The sequence below is a fragment of the Macaca mulatta genome, chromosome 4, assembly GCF_049350105.2.
Source record: "Macaca mulatta isolate MMU2019108-1 chromosome 4, T2T-MMU8v2.0, whole genome shotgun sequence".
NCBI lineage: Eukaryota > Metazoa > Chordata > Mammalia > Primates > Cercopithecidae > Macaca > Macaca mulatta.
The window spans coordinates 136,316,874-136,329,741 of NC_133409.1; the positions used below are offsets into that span (position 1 = coordinate 136,316,874).

The 12,868-nt window shown below is 45.8% G+C and overlaps 1 long non-coding RNA gene across 1 annotated transcript in view; it reads right to left on the reverse strand.

The window, feature by feature from the left end:
• Positions 1 to 11,595: 11,595 nt before the first annotated feature.
• LOC144340345 (uncharacterized) overlaps positions 11,596 to 12,868 on the reverse strand; it is a 50,484-nt gene continuing 49,211 nt past the window's right edge. Inside the window, exon 3 of the long non-coding RNA XR_013416362.1 lies at positions 11,596 to 12,136. This is a non-coding gene — a long non-coding RNA (uncharacterized LOC144340345). The remainder of the gene's footprint in view (positions 12,137 to 12,868) is intronic.

The following is a 12,868-nucleotide window of genomic DNA, read 5'->3' on the forward strand; positions in this document are numbered from 1 at the left end:
ACTCAAAAGAGATTAGAGACACCTTTACCCACAAAACCATGGCTTTGAGGCCTTTGAAAACAAGGTGAAGTTTTTGGGACCCTCTTTCTAGAATTGAGGGAAACAAAGATGTTAGACAAGATCCTTGTTCAGTAACAGAGCCTTGCCTATTCTGAGCACAGCTTGAGACCCTCTGTAGAGAGAATGGGGAGCAATGGAGGAAAAGATTCAACCTCACTGGTGGTCAGAGCTCCAGGAGTGAGGCTGGGCACAGAGCGATGACTGAGACAGAGGGAAATTGGTCTCAGGATCTCATCTGGGGCTGGGCTGTGAAGCAAGGTTTGAGGCATCACAGCTAAAAGAACTAGTGAATATTAATAAGATCCAAGGAGAAAAAGCCCAAAAGATGTCCAGAGATTACGGGTTGCAGGAAGAGGAAGCCTTCCAAGGGCTGCCTGAAGATGAGCTCATGGTGGATGCCAGGATGTCTGTCTTGCAGAGTCTGACAGGTAGACGGGGAAGCCCTAGCTTGAGTTACCTTCTCCCATTCTTCCCACCCCAACCCTTCTTCCCCCACCCCACCCCATCAGATTCAGCAGGACCTCCCTCCTTCAAGTAATAGTTTTAATCAGGCATGGGAAGAATTTTCCACAGCATAGCTTCTGGTTCCACCCGTTTATTCTGTCTTCCTTCTCCTCCATTACTCTCTTACCCCCCATGCCAGGTTCCCTAGGGCATGGTGAAAAAGATGGCCTTTATCCTGCATCTTTGTACCACAATAAGGGACAAGTCCACCTAGTGGCTAGTAGGGGTATCCCTGCCATTACTGCCCCAGGACAGCAATCCCATTACTGGGTATATACCCAAAGGATTATAAATCATTCTACTATAAGGACACATGCACACGTATGTTTATTGCAGCACTATTCACAATAGCAAAGACTTGGAACCAACCCAAATGCCCATCAAAGAAAATGTGACACATATACACCATGGAATACTAAGTAGCCATAAAAAAGGATGAGTTCTTATCCTTTGCAGGGACATGGATGAAGATGGAAACCATCATTCTCAGCAAACTAACACAGGAACAGAAAACCTGCATGTTCTCACTCATAAGTGAAAATTGAACTATGAGAACACATGGACACAGAGAGGGGAATATCACACACTGGGGACTGTCAGAAGGCGGGGGACTAGGGGAGAGATAGCATTAGGAGAAATACCTAAGGTAGATGACGGGTTGATGGTGCAGCAAACCACCATGGCATGTGAATACCTATGTAACAAACCTGCACATTCTACCCATGTATCCCAGAACTTAAAGTATAATAAAAATTAAAAAATAAAAAACACATACATAGAAATGATGACAAACAACCCTAACATGCCCTAAGAAACCTGAACTCATGTATGCCCAACTCTATTGCCCTTTAGCCAGATCCCCAAAATGCCCAAGGCTGCTTCAAGGTCACCTAACTGGAAGGAAGGTGTGATGGAGGAAAGATTGGGAGAAAAAGTGATCTTAACTGGTTGTGTTAAAATGGCTTACTTTTCCAAATTTTACAAAGACATATGAGCACTAAGGCCCTCCTGTGCAAGGAGTGAGGGCAGGGGGAGTGAGGGGGAGATTCGAAAGCTTCAGTCTCATCAGCTTCACAGTAAATCCAGGCCTTAAATCTGGAAATGGCAGACCCATTGATAAAGCTGAATACGTGCTCCCCCGCTCCTCAGCAGGCTGGGTCACCTGACATCTGCACCATGAAGCAGATCTTCTTAAGTTTGTAGCCAGAGGATGGCAGTGGGGGTGGTCCCAGATAATCCTTAAAATGAATCCATATGTGGTTGGATTTGTCTGATGAAGTGGAGGAGGGTGAGGAACCAAGACCAGCAAATGTCTATATCCAGGGGTTGATTAGCATCGTTGGGGAGGAAAGGAAAGAGTCTCATGTCGGTGTGGGAAGCTGGGAGAGGAGGGAGGAAAGTGTGGTGTTGCATACACATGTTCACACACACACACACACACACACACACATACAAATACATACACACACACATACCAACTAATTCCAAACTCAAGTCTGGACACTGTGGAGACGGGCTACAATGTGAAGCCAGAGCAGAGGGTTTCAAAGGACCTAGTAAGTCATGGGCACTCACGTGTTCACCCAGTCGAGCTCCAGCAGGCTAAGTGTGTGACAAAGTGGGGTAGTGGCCCCTCCATGTCTGAACAGAACACGGCATGGCTCTGGCAGGGTGAAGGCTGGCAGCAGTCAGAGGACGTGGCCCTGAACATAAACCACGGTATTTCTGCAGGAGGTGCTGGAGCAGGGGCAGGGAGAGGCAGCCCAGGAGGTCGTGTGGGCAGAAGACATCATTGGGGGGCCAGAGTGACAGAGGACACCACACAGTGACCACGACTGGCACACATGACACATCTTTCCAGGACTCCCAAAATGGCTGGTGGGGCTCTACGGAGGACCGAGGCCTTATGTGAAGAGATGGGAAAACGTAGTGAAGACCCTATTGTTGCCATCGAGGCCAGAAAGCTTCAAGGTTCATTTCATGGACATCAGCCTCTCAGCCTGCTTTGTAAGAACTCCATCTGAGCCATATTATTGATCTGAGTTTGAAGGCTAAAGAAGGATATGATGACCCTCTCCAGGCCCAACGTTTAGGGGAGAAAGGGTCAGATTAGAATGAGATTCTACTTATTCATGCATTCCTTCACTCATTAAATATTTATTGAGCTTCCACTACGTGCCAGGTGCTGCTGTGGGTGAAACAGAGAGTTCCAGCTGTTAGACTGCCGAGGGAATCAGCAATCGCCGAGTAAGGAATTGGATTGCTCCATCTCAGTTGCTCTGGTGTGCAAGCTGTGGCAGGAGGCAGCACCACTTAATGTTAAAGATTCTACACTCTGGAACCAAACAGACCTAGATTTAAACTCATAGCCCCCCCTTAGCAGCTATGAGAACTTAGGGGATTCGCTTAGTCTTGCTGAGCCTCTGGTGTTGTGGTCCTTACCTGTAAAATGGGAATAATAACAAGACGTACTTCTTGGGTGAGCATGAGGATTAGAATGTAGAATCCACATAAGTGTTTAGCACCATTCCTGGTGCACACAAGGGCTTGGTAAGTGGGAGCTGTTCATATCCTATTCACATTATCATTCTCCCATGCTCCCCATTTGGAAGTTATACTGCAGTGCAGAGCTGTGAGCCAGACCAGCACACATATGATTGAAGGAAAGAAGGCACAGCCTTCAGCAAGCATCAGCAGGAGACAGTGCTGTGGCCTCAGTGGTACCACAGCCTGTTGTCAGCAGCTGTGGAGATGCGGCAACCGGCTCCTGCACCATAGAGAAGGAAATTGACAAATGCCATGAAGGAGCTAGAGAGCTGCACACATGAGCATGCAGATAACACCTTCTGGAGACTCTTGGGAAAACTGGAGAAGGGGGCTTTTGGAGGGTGGTTTGGGGTTCCTGTGGACACAGGTGGGGCCAGAACCGAGAGCTGAGCTTTGTTGGCTTGTGTTTCTCCCTCCATGTTGGAGGCTGGGAAACTGTGGGCTATCACAAAAGTACTCTCCTCTTATCAGTCCTGGGTAAGGAGGTGGCACTGACCTGGTCCTGAAGAATGAATAGGAGTTTGTCAGGTAGGACACCAAACTGTCTAGGGAGCCACCACAGTCCTGCAAGGGAAGGAGGAGGGAAGGGAATGGGAATGAAGTTGGAAAGTTAAATTGGAGCCAAATTGGGAAAAGCCTCCTATGCCAAACTCTACTCAATTTTGCAGGTTTTGGGGGGGCCACTGGAGTTTTATAAGCCAGAAATGGAAAGCAGATAGAGCAGTCCGGTATGCATCCTATTAAGGATTCCCTATGGCAGTGTGGAAGGTAGACTGTGTATGCGTGAGGGGTAGGAGTTAGGGTGTGAGCAGTAATCAGAAAAAAAGTCAAAGTTATCAACATTTTTGTGTACTGAGTGCTGCCAGCTGGCACACGAGGATGTGGTTTTTTTCTCTCTCTGCAGGTTTGCTAACCTCCTTTCTTTCTCCTCCTGCAGGGAGCTCCTGGTTCCTCTGATTCCTCCTTCTAAGAACACATAGACCAGACTGGTATCTAGGCTTTCTAGAAGTCCAGAACAAGGCCACCCCTGAAACAGCTATGTCTCAGAGAATAAAAAATCATTCAAACTAACTAGAAGGCAAGAACCATTCATTACCAAGAACCGTTCTAATACCCTAGATATTGGAGTCAGCCTAGATATGAGCACCTGGACCTAAGCCATGTATATATGGGTAGAATGAGTAAGACACACTGACCTGAGAACCTGAGAAAGGTTCCTCTATGCCCCAGTTGGTTCTCTTTATCAAAATGATTTTTCAGTTGGGAGAGAAAGAAGAAGAAACTACAACCTGGGCTCTTTGACTCTTGCTTTTTATATGACCAAAAGTGTCAGAAAGACATGGGGCAGTGAGCTGGGAGATGAATGCTTTTTGTTGGATGCACAGACCCTGAAGTTTCCCCATGTCTGGCTCTGTAGAGCCTGCACCCCCAGCCAGTCCCAATCCACAGTCCCTCTGCCTCCTCGCTGAGCCAGGCCATATCATGCTCCTTCTTGCTTCCCACCTTGCCCAACACCGTCAGCCATACCCAAAATACCCTTCTTCATCTGTCCTCCTCATCCCATCCATCCTTCAGGTCTGGATCACTCTTTACATCTTCCATTGGTTTCTCCTAATCAGGCCAGTCCTTACCAAAAATAACAACAGCAGTAAGGACAGTCATCCATGCTGAGCCCCGCCAGCTAGACACTGAGAGTGCTTCGCTCAGCCGTGCACTCATTCAACACACTGTCAGGATGCCTACCAGGGGTGTGGCTGTGCACAGAACAGACAGGTCCCCGACTTCGTGGCATTCTACAGTGCTTCCTGTCCTCACAGGGGCCCTGGAAGCAGGCTGCCCTGTTCTCATTCTGGACACAAAATTTAGGTGCAGCGGGCCAGAGGACCCTCTGCAGTGCTGTACTGCTAGCGGTGGAACAACCTTTAGATGCTGGTCAGTGTAACAAACATTGCCAAACACTAAGACCCACGGCCATCCCCTACTGTGTGTGCAGCTAGCATCATGTCAGACCTGAAGCACCTCCCATATTTCCTTATTGTTTGGTATGGGATGGATTTAGCTCCTTAACTGAGGTCGTTTAAGGCTGGGCTCAATCTTGGGTGTCATTATTTCCTGTAACACCTAGAGCCATGCTGAGTCCAAAATACTTGGAGAGAGAGGCAAGGCAAGCTTTATCTGGCTCCCAAGCTCCTGTTTGTTTTTACCCATAAATTCAGCCACAGAGGGAGGGCCAGGGGATCTCCTGGATACTGCAGAATCTGCTGGCTGCCCTGCTTGTCTCCAGCCCCCACTGTCTTCTAACCCTTTAAAGCCCATCTAACACAGTGGGGGCACGGCGAGTTCAGTTGCTACCCAGAATCTTCTAAGGGTACTATGTAATCATGCATGTATTCTAAACATAGTGTGGCATTCTTTTTTCTTCTCTCAAGTAAATAATGAAAAACAAGTCAATCATATAGCATCGATCTTGTGCCAGGCATTGCTCTAAGACAGGGGTTTTCAGTCGGGTAGCATCAACATCACCTGCAGACCTGTTAGAAACACCAACTAAAGGGCGTTCTCTGGGGCCCTGCAATCTATGTTTTCACCAGCCCTCCAGGTGATTCTGTGAGCACCAAAGTTGAGAACCCACTGCTGTAAAGGCCTTTCATGTATTAACTTGTTTCATTCTCACTCCAACCCTATGAAGTAGGTTCTCATGTGAAATCATATCAATACTTTGTAGCTGGGGGAACTAAAGTACAGAAGTTTGTCCACTGATCAAACCAGGATTCAAATCTGGACAGATGTACTTCAAATCCCCCACTGGGGGCAAGAGGGCTTAACCTCGGGGAGTCTGGGGACCTCACATTGCATCTCTCTCACCACTGGAAAAATATCTAGAGACAAGAAGCTGACGGGCACACGACAGGCCTCTGGGAGTTTAGTTGGGCAAGGACATGCCCGGCTTCCTGGAGGTCATGTGAGTCTGTGAACCGTGGTTGACTTCAAGGCAGGAAAGAACAATTTGACTAAGTGTCTGAAGCTGGTGCTGTGGAAAGAATAAAGCACTTTTCAAATCTTCCTCTGTCAATCCCAGGTTGTTTGATAATGTGCTCCGCTCAGGATCTGACACAGTGATGGAGAGCTCGGTAGGATGCCGCCAGAGCCCCTGCCACAGAAAACATGGGGTTTATCTCAGACCAGGGGCCTCAGTTGTCCCATCACTGTAGAGCTATTTAATTTAAAGGAAAGTGGCCGAGAGGGCAGAAAGAGCATCCGGGAAACACCACCACAAGGCTCTCGGGTTCAGCTGGGATTCTCCATCTGGGGTCCTTGGGGTGGAGCTGAGGATGGCCACCGTGAAATGGTAACACATTCCTGCGGCTGATACCATGCAATTTTCTTTAAATGTATGCTTAAAGATTTTACCAGCTTTGCGGATTGGGGTAGAGAAGAGGAGAGAAGAGGCAGGGAGATAAAAAACAAAAGAAAAAAACAAAGACAAATAATAAAGATATGAAACTGATTGTGGTAAACTAAGCAGAGCAGGTAAAGAGCTTTCATCTTCCTTCTTCTGTGCTGGTCCATCTCTTCTCTAAGGAAAGGGAATTAACATTGCTGAGAACCTACAATGTGCTGGGTGCTCTCCACATACCCCCTTGCTCAGTCGACACTACCACTTCCCAGGCATGTATTATCATTGTACCTAATTTGCAGAAGATAGAAGAAACAAAACTAGTTCTCAAATGTCTTTCTGCTTATTGCCAACCCAACACTTTCAGCTATGTCACGTTATCTTGAAGGTGTCTTGATTCTTTTGGCTGCAAAACAAGTCCCTAGATATAACAATAAAAGATACTTTTAAAATGTATGAAATGCCTCTTTCATTCTTCCCTTGTCCCTGCACCTCGTTCCTGTACTCTGTTCTCTGTTCTGTGTTCTCAACTCATTGACACGTGGACTTGTCAAATTAGTCAGTCCAGATGGGAATATTCATTTATTTATAAGGACGTGAAATGGCATTGTTTGTTTGGGGTGGGGAGAGGAAAGGATGCAAGGGCAGATTCTCTGGCCCCGTCAAAAACTCACCATAATGGTCAACCCTTACCTAAACCATGAGGTCATATATTCATTCATTGAAGGAATAGTTATGAATTTTAAAATTTTTGAAATAAATCCTGAAGTTCAACATGGTAGATTAGGCCTACTTTTACCTCTCCTTCCTCCCCAATCCCATTGAAATAACAATACATAAATGCAAAAGAATAAATTCATAACCAGCATGAACGGTTCCAGCTGCAATCCAGAAAATTTTACAAATACCTGGACCAAAAGAAGATGGGATCATATCGACAGATAAAACTAAGTAGAAAAATCTACGTCCCAGAACCACATGCAGGGGGAGAACTGGCCTGGAGGTGGAGCCGCCCTTCCCAGCAAAGCCCTGCAGAGGCTCCCGGATCAGAGCCTTGGGGCCACAAGCAGGGATGGACTGCAGGGAGATTAATGAAAGGCCTTTCTGAGTTTTATAACTCCCCGCCCTCCTCCTCAGAGAGCAACCGGCAGCCATCGCATTGGTCTGTGTAAAAAAAAAAAAAAAAAAGAGTATCCGTTTGGTCTTGGCTTTGGGAACATTCTTCCCCTCAATGTTCCCTGTTCAATGATATGGATTTGGTCATACTACTTGGTTCTGCAGCATATAAAATTTTCATAACCAGAATACTTCACATTCATGTATTGCTTTTCTGTTTTCCGAATTAGCCTACAGACAAAACTTGGGAGACCTAGAATATAAATTGTATACACCAGAAGTAAAGGCAGAAGGAAATGTTACAGCTCAGAAAAGGGAGATAGGAAGGTGGTGAGGGCCGGGGACCCCGGGTGTGCTGTTGTTGGAGATTCCAGTGCCTGCCTGTGTCAGGACGGTTCCAGGCCTGGCGAGGTATGGAGGAACCAAACAGATGTTCTCAGCCCTAGCAGCACGTCCATTCCCGTCACAAGCCAATAGATTCCTCCTAACAAATCCCAAAGTGAAGATTTAAGTAGGTTGTTTAATACCTATAAAAGTAGCCACAAGAATGAATGGGGATAATATCAGTGTGTACAAAAATCCATGGAAGATATGAGACAGTGTAAATGTGCTAAAAATCCGTGTCAAAGTAGGGGGGCGTGGATACAGTTTAAATAGGACTATTTCAAGAAATAGATTATAAAGCAATTATCGAAGGTTGTGGTGAGAATTGCCAGAATTAAAAAGACATGGCTAAGGAGTTACACCCAGGGCATGAGCTCAGAGCTGGGGCAGAGAGACATACTCTCCAACAGCCCTTGACACTTCTTGTTCATGTGTATGCATTACTGTTATAAATAAATTAAATGATTAAAAAGCAACTTCACCTACCTCAGGAGGAATGCAAGGTAGATATTATCATTCTCATTCTCATTTTACATATGAATAAATAGGAGGCCAGGTGCGATGGCTCACACTTGTAATCCCAGCACTTTGGGAGGCCGAGGTGGGTGAATCACCTGAGGTCGGGAGTTCGAGACCAACTCGACCAACGTGGAGAAACCCCATTCCTACTAAAAATACAAAATTAGCTGGGCATGGTGGCACATGCCTGCAGTGCCAGCAATTCAAGAGGCTGAGGCAGGAGAATCACTTGAACCTGGGAGACGGAGGTTTTGATGAGCAGAGATCACACCATTGCACTCCAGCCTGGGCAACAAAAGCAAAACTGCATCTCAAAAAAAAAAAAAAAAAAAAAAAAAAAAAAAAAAAAAGAAAAGAAAAAGAAAGAAAGAAATAGCAGCCAGCCCTATTGTGTGATTAGAAAACAAGTCTCCTGATCACTGGCTTCAAATTCCGCCTGCACAACCCAAAACCTTCTGCTTTTGGATGCAGACTGACTAGGGTTGGAATGCTCAAGTGACTGCTGTGAACTTTGAGAAGTTCACTGTTCATCTTTGAAAATAGGGAGAATATAACTACTACCCCTCTCTGGGTTATGCTAATCACCTAGCACAGGGCCTGGTACAAAACAGGCCCTCAAAAATGTCAGTTTCAGCCAGGTGTAGTGGCTCATGCCTGTAATTCCAGCACATTGAGAAGCCAAGGTGGCTTGAGCCCAGGAGCTCGAGACCAGCCTGGACAACATGGAGAAACCTCGTCTCCACTAAAAATAGAAAATTTAGCTGGGCATAGTGGCACATGCCTGTAGTCCCAGCTACTTAGGAGGCTGAAGTGGGTGGATGGTTTGAGTCTGGACAGTCAAGGCTGCAGTGAACAGAGATCTTGCTACTGCATTCCAGACTGGGAAACAGAGTGAGACCCTGTCTCAAAAACAAACAAACAAACAAACAAAAAAAAAACAAAAAAACCTGTCAGTTTCTTCTGTGTTTATTTTTAAACCCAGCCAAAATTTGTAACATTAATATCATTTCTTGATCAGGTCGTCTTTCTTCTCATTTCATGTGATGTATCGCGAATTCTGACTAAATTGAAAACAGTTCATTCTTGGCCATATCAAAGGATTTGTCACGACTTAGCAAGGTAGAAAATGTCAGGTTTAAAACACGTGGCAGGAAGATGTGATTTCATGGACATACACAATCAATGGTCCAAGTAGGTGAGTGTTTGTGGTTGTGGGGTGAGGGGTAGTGGGAAGGGTTTTACTTTCAGTCTCCTGAATACCTCTTTCCCACTCACCACACTGAGAGGTCACCCTTTTTTACACCTGGAAGAATTGTGGATCTCCCTGGTTCTCTGTGAAAAAGTCTAAGAGTCCCTAGGCACACCCACCAGGAAGCAGCAGCTGTCCAGCTTAGAGAACAGTATCCTGGGACTAGACCACTGGAGAATAACTTGGGCACAGATAGGGGAGGAGAAAGAGGGAGGAAAGCAGAGAAGCACTGAAGGAGAAGGCACCAGGGACAATTCCCCTAGCTCCACGGGTTTCTTCTGCTTGTTATAACCCGTGAGAAGCAGAACCTCCTCCCAAAGACACTGCATCATTAGCATCCAAGAGCTCACATGGATCAAGCACACAGTATATGCTAGGTAGGCACTGTACTAATGCTTCACAGGCATTCGCACATTTAATCTTCACAACAATCCCATCAGGTTGCCACTATTATTCTTTTCATTTTACAGATTAAGAAACTGAGACACAGAGAGGCTAAGTGTCATATCCAAGTCACACGGCTGTGTGATAGAGCCTGGAAATGAGCCCAAGTAGCTTGACTCCAATGTCAAACTCTGCACCACCGCATTAGAAACACACTCCCCATGCAGAAACACACACACACACACAGACACACACTCTGGGAGGCCTCTCAGGGAACTCCTGCTTTCACAGACTGCTAGGTGCCAAGTTCTGCTTTTTAGAGCCAGTGAGATAAGGAGAACTTGCTCTATTTCATGTAAGAAAGCTTATCTGTTACTAACATAGTAGATTTATCCTCTGTCAATCCAGAAGAAAGAACCAGACCTGAAAGGTGGCGCTTGTAGTAAGAAGACAGTAGCTCAACATAAACAATATGAAAAGAAGGGCTGCTCTGATAGGTAATGAGCTCCTAGTCAGTGGACGTGTTTTTGGTTTGGCAGCAGCAGTCTAGGAATGAGCAGATGGTCTATATCCTGGAGACGAGATTGGAAGAGATGAGAACCAAAGCCCCTCCCAGCCCAGGCAGTCAATCTGAACACACTTCTCCAGACCTGCTGTTACAAAGCAGTGTGCCGGATCAACAGGAGATGTATGATAAATAAAACCCGACCCAGCCTCTCAAGAGTTTACAATGTGATTCTCAGGTTTTCCAATATCATCTTCATAGAGTTCCTGGAGGAATTTAATAAAGAACAGTGAAGATTCATTCCTTTCATCTCCTAAGGGTAAGTCCGTTCTGACCTGCCCAATAACCCTTTCTCTTCTCTGTCTGCTTCCGGAGAGCACTATGAGGAGTCAGTCTTATTTAAAAAAAAAAAAAAAAAAGTAAGAAAGAAAAAAAGAAAGACACATGTATGATATGTTCTACATCTTTGCCTCTGAAGAGGAAATGCTCTGTGTTACTGTAAATAATAATTTGCAGGTCAGTGAAGGTTGTTAAATGCCCCTGATGCCTTTTCTCACTTCCCTCCAGACTCTCGTAATTACTATTGCTCTGAACCCAGCGGGCAAGATGCACATTTCTCTGTCCAGGAAATGACAGCAGCAGTGTGGTACCCTATTCTCACTTCGGGGAAAGACTGTGTATCTGCATATTGAGCCTGTCCAGAGTCCATGTCAGAGCCGGGTATGTGCCTGCCTGGAAATAGCCCCATGGAAATGCAGCAAGTGGTTGCCCAAAAGACCTGAGGCTGCAGATCATAGCCCCTGGGTTCTAGAGCTGGCTCTACCACTAGCTGCGTGACCTCAGACAAGTCACAAAATCTTCTGGGACTCTGTTTCTTCATCCGTAAAGCCAAGAACACAGCCCTTACCATGACTCATAAATACTAATACATAATGAGAACTCATTCGTTTATTCAATATCTCATTCAAACACATATGAATAATCACTAAGGACCAGGCACTGTTGTAGTCCCGGGGGGTACAGTAGTAAACAAACCAGCAAAAGTCTCCCTTTCCCTGGAGTTCCACTGGGAGAAGCAGATAAAGAAATGAATAAACAAAACATACGGGATTTCTAAGGGCTTTGGCAAAAAGCAAAGCCTAGAAGGGGAAGGAGGAGTGCTGAGGAGAGAAAAGGCGTACCCTAAGAGGGTGCCATTGAGATATAAACTCAAAGGAAGTAAGAAGGTGAGCTGAGAGATCACTGGGGAAAGAGCATTCCAGATAGTGGAATAGCCAGTGCAAAGGCCCTGAGGCCAGAGTGGCTGAAGCAGAGCAACCGGGAGGGATGTAGACTGGATTAGAAAGGATGTGGAACTGAATAGGGTAGGCCTTGCAAGGCTTTGGACTTCTCTGAGACAGGAGCCACTGGAGAGTGTTGAGCAGAGCAGCGACATAACCTTCCTGGGGTTTTAAAAGAGTCTCTTCAGCTTCTGTGTTAAAAAAAAAAAAAAAAAAAAAGAGAGAATCAAATAATGTATTTCCCAAGGTGTTTTGAAAAACACAAAAGTACAACATGAAAATGAAGCACAGTAAAAACTCAGTCCTCCAAGCCCCTCAGGGAAAAAGTTGTCCTGGAGACCAGGTGTGGTAGATTAAATACAGCTGCAACTTCACTGCCACTTTCCCCACTAAGAGCTCAAGTTTATTTCCCCTCCCTTCATCTGGTTTGTCCTGCAGCTGCTTATCAAATATGGCCAGAGTATTGCTGTGCCAAATCCAGGCCCAGCCTTTTAGAGGAATGACAGTTTCCTGTCTCTTCTGCTTGGAATTCTCACTCTTGGGACTGCTCTTCTCAGAACCCAGCTGCTATCCATGGAGAGGCCATGTGCAGGCACTCTGGGGGCAGCCCCAGGAGGGCTCCCAGACAACAGCCACCATCAACCAACAGCCATGTGAGCAAACGCTCTCAAGATGTTCCAGTTCAATTAAGTCCCCAGATGACTTTAGCCCCAGCCGACATTCTTTGGGGCAGAAGAACCTCCCAGCTGAGCCCATTTAACCCATAGTATAATGAGACAGTAAAATATTTGTTGTTATAAGCCACTATATTTTGGAGTGCTTTGTTATGCAGCAATAGATAACCAAAACTGCAGTTTTCTAGAGTTCAGAGTCTACCCAGTAAGGTATCAAAACTTGAAAAGGAAAAATGTTAACTATAATAA